The following is a 12,793-nucleotide window of genomic DNA, read 5'->3' as shown; positions in this document are numbered from 1 at the left end:
ATGAGGTTAAATAGCAACTCATATATCTCCGTTGTGGTGTTTGCGTAAGTAAGATGCGATCCTACTAGATGCCCTTGGTCACCACGTAAAACATGCAACAACAAAATTAGAGAACGTCTAACTTGTTTTTGCAGGGTATGCTTGTGATATGATATGGCCAACGATGTGATGTGATATATTGGATGTATGAGATGATCATGTTGTAATAGAAATATCGACTTGCACGTCGATGGTACGGCAACCGGCAGGAGCCATAGGGTTGTCTTTATACTAACGTTTGTGCTTGCAGATGCGTTTACTATTTTGCTAGGATGTAGCTTTGGTAGTAATAGCATGAGTAGCACGACAACCCCGATGGCAACACGTTGATGGATGATCATGGTGTGGCGCCGGTGACAAGAAGATCGCGCCAGTTTTGCATAAAAATCCTTCTGTTTTTGGGAAATCAACCCGCAGTCCTCACTTTACAGAAACATCCCTTTTTTGCTCTCAGCGCCTTATCCACACACGCTCGCTCCGGATCCCCTCCAATGGCGCCCGCGCCCACCACCCCCTCCTTACTTCGGCCCCCGCCGCTGCATCCCCACCGCATCCGCCTGCCCACCCCTCCTCCCTCCGCGTCCTTCCGCCTCTCCAAAATCCTCGGTGGTCGCGGCCTCTTCAATGGCGAGGTCGGCATCCGCTAGGAGATCCTTTCGCCCACCCTGCCCTCACCTCCTCCGTCCATGCCCTCGGGAGAATCCTCGTCAGGAAGCGCCGAGTCGGACCCACCGACGGTGGACCCGAACGCGTTCGAGAAGGAGATGATGGGCCTCACGGGCGGCTTCCCCGGCGGCGAGGTCGGGCTCAAGGACTTCGTCGCCAAGAACCTGCCTCCTCCTCCCAAGAGAGCCCAGACGAACGGGAAAGCGTCCTCCGCCGTGGTTCCGGCGGGGCCTCCTAGGCCGCCGGAGCTGCCGTTGTTCCTCCCCGGCATGGTGGTGCTCGTCTCCTTGCCCACGAAGTCACCGCCACCGCCGTCGCCACCACCCATGTTGGGCGCTTCCGACGACCTACGGTGGCACACAGTACGCTCCCGAGCTCCCCATGGTCTACGCGTCCCTCCCCTCATGCCAGATTCTTGGCTCCCATCCTGAACCGCCCGCTGAGAACCACCCCGTGTCTGTGTCTAGGGGTTTGGGCAGAGCTGCGCCGGCGCATCTCCAACGGCCCTAGGTTAGTCCCTCCTTCCTTCTTGGCTGGGATCCGGCACCCCTACAACTCACCTTCTCTTTTCCTTGCCCCCTCCATGTTCCATCCATCCCTGCATCAGATACAGGTACACAAGTTTCGTCAATTGATGTAGAAAAATTTATATGTTGTGGGGATGCAGGAGCAGTCTGTGGCGATGAGATGGCTTCTGAGTACCTTGTCCTGCTGACCCACAGAAAGCACCTGTGTGGGCAGGATGGTATCAGCCGGGAAATCAAAGCTCTCCCACTTTGCTTTGCCATCTACACCGACAAGCCTGAAGTTGCCTGTGTCGAGCATTCCGGCGTAGGCCACACCAGGAACCCGGGGGCTCCAGACCTCATCACCAGATGGGTTGCGAAGTGAGAGCAGCCCATCAGTGGTGAGCCGCAGCACAGAACTGGATGGCACTTGAACCGAAGACTCTTGACCGTCGGAGCTGCTCTTGGCGTACCAAACGACAGTCTCTTCAGGGATCTTGTTGAACCAGACGGCAAGGAGGTACGAGGAGGAGTTAGCTTCTATTTGTTGGAAACCAAACGCGAAGTCGCCGGAGGGCGAGAGCCATGAGCTGGTTGTCCCCTGGGGCGTCAAGGAGGAGCCTCGAGTAATGTTCACTTGTGCTTGGGCAGCAGATGAAACCCCCAGCAGCAGTAGCAAGAACTGGAGGAAACGCCATGGGAGGTGATGTGCCGTTGCGTTTGTGCTTTGGTTGGTGCCTCTACTGATGAGAGCAAGCTTATGCCCCTTGGAGAATGGTACTTAACAATGGTTAGTCTCCTCACGCGTCTTCTTCGTGGAACAGTGTGGCACATGGAAAATCATGCCCCATGAATTAGATTTTGTGTGGAGCAGTCTATGAGGCTGGGATTGAATTGGTCAATTTCCTCTCCATGTTAGTGATATTTCCTTGTCATGCACTGAAAAGTCTCCATGCTGACAGTTAAACTTGAAGCAAGACAAAGCAGAAAAAAGGTATTATTTCTGAATGCTTTTTCCTCTACTGCAACTGTTCCGAGCTTTCTAGAATGATTGTTTCGTCTTTACGAAATTACCGTTAAGATATATTTTAAATAAGAAGTGCCAATCTGCTTACAGAATTATTTATGAACTGAGAAAACACTAAAATTTATTTGTCCCTTAATACAGAAGGCGTCTTCCGTCAGTTTGAAACTCTGAACTCTAAATCCTGATAAAAGTTTCACCAATTATGGCTATCATCTCCTACTTGCCTATTATGATTTTTCTCACTTAGGCATCTCATGGCATTCAAGAGTTTCAGTTGACTTGACTTGACTTGGCATGCCACAGCTGGTCACCGGCCAAACTCTGTAATGAGGACGGGAACAGTAGGCTAATAATCTACCAGCAACACGGAGGATGCATCTGACTGTGAAATGCTTCATCTTTTGGCATCGAGTCCTTTTCTAAGCTATGATTGGTGTTTCCGTGAAGGTGGGGGCACAAGGATTGGACCCATTGGTCCACAGAAATCGTGAAAATTATTGTTGGAGGAGTAACTCTTAACTCGGTACGCGACTACGGTTAGCGGAACATGGTAGACCACTCAATTCCCCTTGTCCACAAGGCCTGAATTTCTGAAGAAAGGATTTCATTTTTAATAATTTGTGGTTAGTAGGATTTCTATTTTTTCAGGGAAATTTGGTTTCATATCTTGGTTTCATTTTTCTACTAGGGGAACTTGAATCGGAAAGCTTATCTGGCGAACGTTTGCTGGGAGCGTTTTCCAAGCGAACACCCCCACAGCCTTCGGATTCAGGTCTGACGGCTGGCATTTTTTGAGGGAAAAGAAGTTGCCTTATAAGTAAAGAACAGCCATGCGTGCCTGATAAAATTGCCAGGCAACGTACGCTGGAAACTGCCAGTTGGGGCGTTCGGAAATGCCATGTCTGGCAGCGCCCCCTATTGAGATCCTCAATCGGTCAGTTGCTGTTACAAGCTTCTGAAGAGTTGCTACTGTTCTGAGATTTGTAGAATAATTGTTTTGCATTTCCCGAATCACCATTACGGTGCATTTCTCTTTATTAAATGAGAAGTGCCAATCTGGTTTCAGAAATATTTGTTCGGAGGAGTCCATGAAGAAAACACTGAAATTTATTTGCTCCTTGACACACAAGAACTCTGGATCCTGGAGAAAAGTTTACACACTTCTGGCTCTCATTTCGTAGTCCCAAAAATTTGATGTTTTATGGGTTACCTTCTCACTGCATCCAAGAGTTTCCATTGACTTGAGCCGGTCACCTTTGCTATACACCACTAGAAAATTTAATTAGCGACAATGGACTGCTCAGCTGTGTGGTCAGTGGGATCAGCTCTGACTGTGACGTGTTTACACTGCATTGGTGCTTCCGTGAAGGCAGGGGTACAAGGACTTGACCACATTGGTCCGCCGGAAGCAATGGAGTAGTAACTGTCAACCGATAAAGAAGTGTTGAGGCGATTTTCCTATCGTGGAAAGATTTGTGGTTATTTTGAAATCATCGTTATTAGTTTCATTCAGATTTCAATTTTTTCTAAAGAACATTCAGATTCCATTTGAGCTTGTGCACAGCCTCTGGTCGTAGGCCCTTGCAAATGCTCTAATGTGACACGCTACATGTGTGATATTTGTCACAACATGAGAGTTTTGTAAAAAAAATTCTTGTAGATATTTTTTTGTTTTTAAAATGTTTTATCACTTAAATCGTGCATTCAAATCATATGTTTAACGCTGGGTTTCTTGCGTCAAGATCTTCGAAAGTAAATCCCATGGTAGGACATTGCGTTCAAATCATGAGTTGTTTTTAGCGTTGTGTTTCTCGCGTCGAGATTTTTGAAAATAATCCCATGTTAATTGATTTGGATGATTTTTTTAAATGAAAACTAAAAATTGTGGAAAGCAAAAAAAAAAAACTTACCAAAGAGATTAAAAATGGAAACCTAAAACACATTTTGTGTTTTTTTTTTGCTTTTTGGCCGTAATGCAAAACTTTATTTTTCACTTATTGCAAAACCAATATGTACTTCATCGTGGAGCACAATTATGCTTTTCCCCTTTTCCGAGAAGCATAGTTGTGCTTCACACGAAAGCACAACTATACTTCACGAGAGAAAAAATTACTCAAAAAACCTATGGAAGAAAACAAAACAAACATGCTCCTTGGGGTGCACCCAGCACACAATATATATGTAACTACCCCTGGGTGATAGGATGTATTTTTCCAACAAATTTTATCTATCATCGGTGGTAGTTACCATCACTTGCGTTTTGTATGTTGTATATAGTATCTATCAAATCGGAGAGTATATACGCGTAGTATGTAGTATATAATAATGTTTAGATAGTATATATATTATTTTTTTGTAGTATGTATCATATTTTATGTATGTTCTTTTTTTACGTACAAAAATATAAGTATTTCACAAATATAATAAAAATTATGGGCTAACTTGTAATTTTTTCAGATAACTCACTTTGAAAAATCTTATATATAATATATAAACATAATAAAAATGATAAATTAATATATATACTACCGCATGATAGTATATGGAACATGTGGGGTAACTAGCCCTGGGTGGTAGGATGTATTATATATATATACTAATAAAAGAAATAGGTATTCTTGATCCGTCATGCATGTTTTACACAAAACACCCTATTTTTGGTATGATAACCAAGTCGCAGTCCATGATCTCATAGGTCGGTTTCATGGCTAGGCCTTGATACCGGTGTTAAAGTTAATCACGAGTTGACGACATGTAATTTTCTAAACGTATGTCGGACTAGGAGATAGTACCGTGTAGATATAATATAACTAGCTAGGTTACCTAATATAGTATATATGTGTACGCTATACAGTCGATGAGATTAATATAAAAACATGAGCGTGTCCCTCATGTAGCTATCCCAATCGATTCAGCGTATACTTATACGTTATCGTGTTTTCCTGCCGGCCGCAAACATACCAAAGTTGCTTTGTACGTCGTCTACTCGCCCAGCGCAGTGTCTCCCCTGAATCCCGACACGACATACATCACCGTCATCCGACACGGCCCTTTGATCTCATCATCGCAGATCGGAAGCATCAAATGCGAGGCACGACGCCATGGCCTCAACCTCCCTACGCGTCGACACGTGCAATTGGATGGAGTGCCAATCCAATGTGGCCATTGGATCGCATTGTTGCGGAGCGGCAGTTGTAGTGCAATCCAACGGAGGCATGCCGACATGGTCTTTGACCTCCCTACGCGAAGAGGCCCTATGCGAAGAGGCAGGGAATTAGGACGGCCTTTCCTCAACTTATTGGCATGAAGGTAAGCCCAGCGATGCCCGTGATGCGGTGCAAAGTCCTGCTGGCCAGTGAAGGGAGCAACGCAAAATTCCTAAAAATCGAATTTTGGTCCACCAACTTACCCATCGCGGCTTGATTCGAGCGAACGAAGATGTCTCTCATCGATCCAAACTAAATCGATCCAAACTAACAGGAGGACCACGCCTACACGGAAAATCTGAATATGGAGCTTGTTTCCGCTTTGCACATGGTGAGGAACTCGTCAATTCATCTCTACTTTATATGTTTAACATCAACTTTTCTGTCACGCACTAATGGTTGTCAAAAATAAGTTGACAATGTTGTTCAGATCTCCTAATCTCACCGATTCCTTATCAATAGTAGGGGAGCAGTCAGGTTCGCTAAAACATATCAATGGCAGCTTGGTCTAAATAACTGAATCGTTCTTTTCCTGTAATCCTAAACATGCACTTAATTTCATACCGTGATCACGTTTGTCGAAAATCAAGCATCTCTTTATCTAAATAACTTAATGGTGTGCTTTCTTGGAACCTGAAGCATGCATGGTGAAAAAGGAAAATCCAACACATGCGCTTGATTTCATGGAAATTATTGTGAAGTTTTCAAAGAGAAAATTTGTTTTGGTGTGGTATGTGCAAATCAATTTATTATGTTTCCTTCTGTATCATAGAAGGTTGAGTTGTACTTCGAGTTTTAATGGTCTGCCTTATAAGTAAAGGTTAGAAGAAATTTGGTAATCACTAACGGGCATATGATAACTTACCAATTAAACCTTAGTTTCTTATTTATGTAATACATGTATGATACTCATGGTTTAGGCTCTCAATAGTATATCAACTGATGAAGCTAATGGCTCCTTACACCGCAAATTAACTAGAAGGTAATTTAAATATTAAAATTAAACAATTCTTTACAATGACAATGAACATGTTATTTATAAGCAGTGTCGTGCGAATATAGCTCCTTTTCTTTTTCATCAGAGGGATGCACATGTCTATGTGGGAAACAAATCCAATGCTTTGAGGTCAGTTGTTCCATTCTTTTACGATTGGAATGTAGCACTTCATACATGCATAATTTCTTTTTCGAGTTTCTACGCCCGTTGCAACGCACGGGCATTTGTACTAGTCTTCTAAAAGATAGTTTCAAAGTCTCAGCATCCCAAACCTGAGCCACATAGCAGTCTGTTTGATTGCAAATATCAAACAGATCCCAGTAATGTGTTTTGAGGGAACATCCCCCTGTCCAAATATCATGCGAGAATTTGATATTCATCCCATTACCAATTTTCCAGTGATAAAAGGTTCTAGAAGCATCCATAGCCCATGTAACTCCCTTCCAAAAGAGAGAACCAACATCAACTCTAGCCCAGAGAATATCTAGTGAGCTAGTATTATACTTGAAATCAATAATATTCTTCCAATCTCTATGAGTTTGATCAAAGTATCTTCTACCCCAAGAAGACAATAAAGCCATATTAAAATCCCTAAGGTTGGGAACACCTAAACCCCCAAAACATTTCTTCTGGGAGACAAGCCCCCAATAATTAGGCAGGTGGTATTTGTGTTGATCATCCATATTCCCCCAGAAAAAATGAGCCATCTCATAATTTATGCCATTGATAGCCCATTTAGGAAGTTTGATAACAACCATCAAATAAGAAGGAATACTAACAATACAAGCACATAGCAAAATTAATTTCCCTGTATAAGATAGGGGTCTCCCTAGCCACCGAGAAATACCCTTAATAATTATGTCTATAATAGGTTGAAGATCCTCTCCTTTTAAGTTCTCATAATGAAGGGGAACCCCTAAAAATTTAATTGTGAAGGAACCAAGTTCACAACAAAATATTTGAGCAAATGTTTTAGCCACTTCCTCATCAACAGTGACGGACAGTAGATCACTTTTGTGAAAATTAATACGCATGTCCGATAAATTTTCAAAGCATGAAATAATACACTTAAAGTTTCTAGCTTTCTCATAGGAATCCTCAAGGAACAAGAGGGTGTCATACGCATATTGTAAGCTAGTGCCCCCTCCTGAAATTATATCAGGCAGAAGCCCCGAAATCAATCCTTGTCGAGACGCTTTAATGAGCATTTTAGAAAAAACATATGCAACCAAATTAAAGAACAAGGGGGAGCTTGGATCCCCTTTCTTAAGGCCTTTTCCACCGAGGAAATATGGCCCAATAGTATTATTGATCTTCACACTAAAGGTACTATCTTCAAGAATCTTCCTGATCTAAGATATCTATTTGTTACCAAAACCCCTCGATGCTAGCATTTCAAATAGGAATTCGGAGCTAACTCTATCATAGGTTTTTTCGTAATCCAGCTTAAGAATAAGCCCCTTGGTATTGGACTTCTTAATTTCATGGACAATTCATGGGCTACAACCACCCTCTCAAAAATAAATCTACCTTTAATAAAGTTTTCTAGTTAGGAGAAATCAATCTGTTCCCAATAAGGAACACCCTATTAGTCATAGCTTTAGATAATATCTTAACTGCACTATTATTGAGACTAATCGACCTAAAATTTTCATATCTTTAGCATCAACCTCCTTAGGAATCAAAACAATCAGCGCAAAGTTAAGTCTATGGATGTCTAATTTACCTACTTAAGAATCCCTCACCATAGCCATAAAATCCTTTTTAATCAAGTCCCAAAATACTTGATAAAATAGAAAGGAAAGACCATCTCGTCCACGTGCCCCATGTGCGTATGAGCCAAAAATGGCTTTCTTAATTTCCTCTTTCGATTTTTTTTCTGGAGCATCTTGTTCTCCTCTGGCGTGACCATCTCGTCTGAGCTCCAAAAGTTCTAGCTGAATATTATGTCTGGGCTCATGCTAAAAATATTATTATAAAAGGTAGTTGCTATCTCTAGCATCTCTTTTGTAGTGTGAACATGACCATTATCCCCATTAAGCACAAACATATGATTCTTCCTATGTCTATGATTAGATAATGCATGGAAGTATGCATTATTTTTATCTCCATCTTTAATTGTGCGATCTCTCGATCTTTGCCGCAAGGCAATTTCCTCCTTATGCCAACATCAAGCTCACATTTAATCTGATTCATACGAGATGTATCATTATCATCAATGTGGTTAGTTTCAAAAAAAAAACATCCAAGATATCAAACTCCTGCATCAGATCTATTTTCTTCCTCTTAAGCTCAGCCTTTTTATTAATTCTCCAACCCTTAATATTTTAACGCAAGTTCTTAGTTTTAGCGAGCCAAGTATTATTGCTAGACCCCGCAGATGGAATGGCATTTCAAGCCTCACAAACCATCTCTCTAAATCATGGTTGATCAAGCCACCATTTTTTAAAGTGAAAAGATTACACGGAGGTAATCCTCCTAGCTTTTGTGTCCAAGATCAGGGGAGTATGATCACTACCCACCCTCGGGAGGGCTGACAAAATAGATAAAGGAAAGTGTAAATCCCATGATGTGGACAGAAACACCCAATCAATGGTTGCAAAAATGGGATTGTCTTGATTATTACTCCACGTGTAACACCTATTAGCTATCTTAATCTACATCAAGCCCCACTTATTAATCCAATCATTAAAAATAAAAACAAACTAGCTATTAATCACCCCAATGTTCTTATCATTAACATATCTTACTAGATTAAAATCACCTCCCAAAATGACAGGATAAGATAGGGAAGTCATAACTTCATGTAATTCAACAATGAATTCAATTTTTAACTCATTATAAGTAGTCCCATAGACAACCACAAGGTTCCACAAACAAATATCAGCTTTATTCTTAATAGTAACCACCACATATAATTTTTTGTTGATGAATCCAACAACCTCAAATAGATTATTCTCAAGACTCACCGGGATACCACCAGCAGTATGAATAGCAGGCAAAAAATGCCAACAAAAATCATTACCACCAGCAATAGTATTAATCATATTTCTATCAAAAGTGTGTGTCTTGGTTTCAAAGAAGCCAACAAAGTCTACATGATTATTATTGAGGAAATCCCCAAGGCACTGTAGTTTACCATGTTAACCCATACCTCTATTGTTCTAAAAGGCTCCTACCGTTTAACTTTGAATGGATGGGATAGGCCACAAGGCACATTTTTAGTATGAATAACTAGGTTATCTCCCCCAGAGCCAGCAGTGCCCCCTGGCCTAGGAGGAGAAGCTTTGTTCACAAGGGAAGGACTAGGATGAATATCTACGTCCAAATTGTCAGGAAGGACAATCTCAGGGTTATTATAAGCAAATTGTAAACATCTTAAATGCTCATACTTAATCATATCCAGAAGGATATCATTCTTCTCTCTCTCTCATTACTTCCAATGGAGATATCAATTTTATCAGATTGAGAAACCAAATCAACAATATCTAAACAAGCAAAAGATTTACCTTTGAAAGATTTGGGAATCTCCAAGTTCTTCTTCTGAAGATATGCCTTAGCTTTATCCATAATGTTAATGTTCCCATGCTTCCTTGTTGTAGGTCTGCTTGACAAGGTAGGCCCCAATTTAACAGATTTTTCCTCTTGAGTTTTCATCTTCTTATCAGATTCTGCTTTCTCCTAATGTTTCTAGTAAAGATCTCTTTGCACAGCCTAAATCACAAGCTAGGTCCTTGGGGAAGCATTGCATTTCAGGGAGAAAAATCTCCTCATCACCATCAGAGTCAACCATCTCAAATTTCCTTAGTTGTTTAGGACAATATTCCATATGGACAGACATAGGCTCATTGTCCAGCATTGTTAAAACATTATCAACTGCATTAGCTAAAGTTTCTTGATCATTTGCAAAAGCCACATGCTTTTTCCCTCACCTGATTTCATGGATAAATTCCTCATGTATGTTGTTCCGGAGAATGGAAGGATGGAACTCAGCTTCAGAAGCAACCAGACTTTCTCCACATGATTTTCGTGTGCTGCAGTACAACGTTCCATATATAGCATTCAAATCTGAAGTACAAACATCAGCCGCCTTATTGATTTTAGTACCAGAAGCAGAAGCAACAAAATTATTCTCAAGTTAATTAGACCTATCCAGTTCATCATTTGGGTTCCCCTCATCATCCTCCATGTTGTCTTTGTCTGTCAGGTCAGGATCTATATCATCTTCTTTTTCATTCAACTTGTTACTATTAGGATTTTCATCTTTTGGGTCATCCCCATCGCCACCTCCTTCATCACCAATTTGATCAAAGCCTTTCACAGAAAAGGAAAGCAGGTATAGTTTATTTTTCATCTCAACTAATCTCTCAAAAGGGATTTTGGTAGGGTATCTACATGCCACTTTCACCCGGATCACTTCATAAAAGCTCTTGAAAATTCCATTGTAGTCTACATCCACAAGGTTACCGAAACAAGAAGTGATTTGGGCAAAGACTTTCCAAGCACACCATTTAGGAGGAATACCTTTAGTCTGAAACCAAGCCTCGGTAAGCTCACCAAATGGATCTAACATCCCCTGCCACTCAACAACTTTAACAGAAACTCCATCAATGGGTAAGTCAAAAGGAGGAAATTCAATCAGAGCTTCAACATTTTTCCAAGGGGGAAAGCGAAGAAGGAATTTCTTGCTCTCCAGCTCTGTGATCTGCCAAGGCTGTCGGGGGGATAATCCCGGGGTAGGCTCATCAAGCCTGCTCCTTCAGTTCCGGCCCAAAGGACATGAACATATACAGATCCCCAAGGCCCAAGTCTTCCGGTCGGCTAGGCAGCACCTACCGGCTAGAGGACAAAGCGGCCATCCCTCTGGCCGGCCAGGCAACCCCTACCAGCTAGAGTCGAGGCGGCTACCTCTTCTAAGCCGGCCTGGTCCAGCCAGCCCGGCTAGGAGTGAGGCGGCCGCACCCAAGCCGGCTAGCCAAGCAGGCTAGCCGGCCAAAGATCACAAGTCACATGAGGTTGTAGGTCAGGATGAGACCTTACAATTAAAGGTAGCTACACGTTAGCAAAGGTACTGGATCGGGGCGCCCGGCAGGTACGAGCGTCGGCGGCCACGCCACTGACCTACCCCGGCTCTGATCCATTACCTAGCATAGTGTCGGACCATCACACTCCCACTCCATTACTGCACTCGGCATGGGGAACACTGCAGGCGGCCGTACTACGTGCCCATGACGAATCTCGCTAGGCGACGCTTGACGTACAGCGCGTGCTCGGCGTCAACCTTACACGAGAGCTTCATTGGTCAGCCGGCGGGTCCCACTGCCAGTCGAGACCATGCAGCCGGCAGGCCCCTCAAGCGGCAAGACAAGGCTCTAGTGGGCCCCTGGCCAGCCGGTGAGGCTGCCAGCCGGGTCCCCCACTTGTACCCTTTATCCATATTGTAGGCCGGCGGGTTCGTCTATAAAACCCCCCGGTTGCCCTCTAATACGTCTCCAACGTATCTACTTTTCCAAACTCTTTTGCCCTTGTTTTGGACTATAATTTGCATGATTTGAATGGAACTAACCCGGACTGACGATGTTTTCAGTAGAATTGCCTTGGTGTTATTTTTGTGCAGAAATCAAAGTTCTCCAAACGTCGTGAAAATTTACGGGGAGCAGTTTTGGAAAATATCAAAAATACCTGCGCCAAAATCCACCTGAGGGGGTGGGCCAGTGTGCCACAAGCCCCTGCTCCATCACCACCCCCCAAGTGGCGGTGGGCGGGCTTGTGGGGCCCACAGGCCTCTGCCGCCCCCAACTCCAGCTCTATAAGTTGTCTTTCGTCCCAGAAAAAATAAAAAGAGAAGTTTTCGTCGTGTTTTCGATACGGAGGCGCGGCCACCACCTGTTCTTCATCTGGAGGGTAGATCTGGAGTCCTTCTTGGGCTCCGGAGAGGGGAAATTGTCGCCATCGTCATCATCAACCTTCTTCCCTCTCCAATTCCATGAAGCTCTTCGTCGTTCGTGAGTAATCTATTCGTAGGCTCGCTGGGCGGTGATGAGTAGGATGAGATCTATCATGTAATCGAGTTAGTTTTGATGGGGATTGATCCCTAGTATCCACTATGTTCTGAGATTGATGTTGCTACTACTTTGCCATGCTTAATGCTTGTCACTAGGGCCCGAGTGCCATGATTTCAGATCTGAAATTATTATGTTGTCACCAATATATGTGTGTTTTAGATCCGATCTTGCAAGTTGTAGTTACCTACTATGTGTTATGATCCGGCAACCCTGGAGTGACAATAACCGGAACCACTCCCGATGATGACCATAGTTTGAGGAGTTCATGTGTTCACCAAGTGCTAATG

The 12,793-nt window shown here is 43.0% G+C and overlaps 1 pseudogene; it reads left to right on the top strand.

Moving 5' to 3' along the window:
- Positions 1-530: 530 nt before the first annotated feature.
- On the top strand, positions 531-1,136 carry LOC123405011 (annotated as a pseudogene).
- The last annotated feature ends 11,657 nt before the right edge of the window (positions 1,137-12,793 follow it).

This window comes from Hordeum vulgare, chromosome 6H (genome assembly GCF_904849725.1).
Source record: "Hordeum vulgare subsp. vulgare chromosome 6H, MorexV3_pseudomolecules_assembly, whole genome shotgun sequence".
Taxonomy (NCBI): Eukaryota; Viridiplantae; Streptophyta; class Magnoliopsida; order Poales; family Poaceae; genus Hordeum; species Hordeum vulgare.
Note: the sequence above shows the minus strand (reverse complement) of the source record. Positions and strands in the feature narration are given on the sequence as shown.